A 1,083-nucleotide genomic window follows, 5' to 3' on the forward strand; every position below is an offset into this window, starting at 1 on the left:
CGGGAGCACCGCCGCACTTCCCAAGCGGTGCACTGTAGCAGTGCGCCACCGGGCCGGCCCTAAAGAAACATTTTCCCTTTTTTTTCTGGTGGCTGTCCAGTACCCAGTACGGCAATCCAAATCCATGACCTTGATGTTATAAGGCTGCTCTATAGCCAACTGAGCTAACTAGCCAGCCCAATTTCCCTTTTATAATGTCCAAGATAGAATTTCCTTGTACCAGGAAGGTTTTGTACACATGAAGTATGGTAAGTGAACTTTCAAAAATAGTTAGAGTCTACTATAAAGCCTCAGCCTATAATTTTGATGTTGATTTTGAATTAATAATTATGTTTAAGTAGGAATCGAGAACTTAGGGTTTATGATCGTTGGGTACAAAGGTTCCTACTGTATTCAGCATCAGGACTCCTAGATAAATACATATTCTTTTTCATTTATTGGGGGGGTGGAACAGTCCTTGAGTTAGTCACTTAACTTCTGGGGCTTTCCTGATCTACCTTAATCTTCTCTATCTGTAGGGGAAGTACTGTGATATACTGTGTTCGATATATATATATATATAATATGAGGGAACTTCAAAAAGTTCATGCAAAAATTGAATTAAAAGATAATACAGGGGGAGCAAGATGGCGACGGGTCTGGAGCAGGCATGCCAGAGGACGGAGCGAGCCTGAGAAGTGTGCGCTGTGCTCCCAGAGTACTATTTGCATTTCCAAGAGCAACAAAANAGAAATAAAGAAAAATATACAAAACCTGAGAGAGGAAGTATACAAGGAAATCAATGTCCTACAAAAAAAATGTAGGGCCGGCCCGGTGGCACACTGCTACAGTGCGCTGCATGGGAGTGCGGTGGCGCTCCCGCTGAGGGTTCAAATCCCAAATACAGACCGGTTCCCACTCACTGGCTGAGCGAGGTGTGGGCGCAGCACCGAGGGTTGCGATCCCGTTGCCGGTCCCGGTCCGGTCCGGGCGCGACACTGAGAGTTGCGATCCGTTGCCAGACACGAAAAAAGACAGAAAGGAAAAAAAAAATGTAGCAGAACTTACAGAACTGAAGAAGTTATTCAGTGAAATAAAAAACAC

Source organism: Galeopterus variegatus, unplaced genomic scaffold (assembly GCF_000696425.1).
Source record: "Galeopterus variegatus unplaced genomic scaffold, G_variegatus-3.0.2 Scaffold6667, whole genome shotgun sequence".
Lineage (NCBI taxonomy): Eukaryota > Metazoa > Chordata > Mammalia > Dermoptera > Cynocephalidae > Galeopterus > Galeopterus variegatus.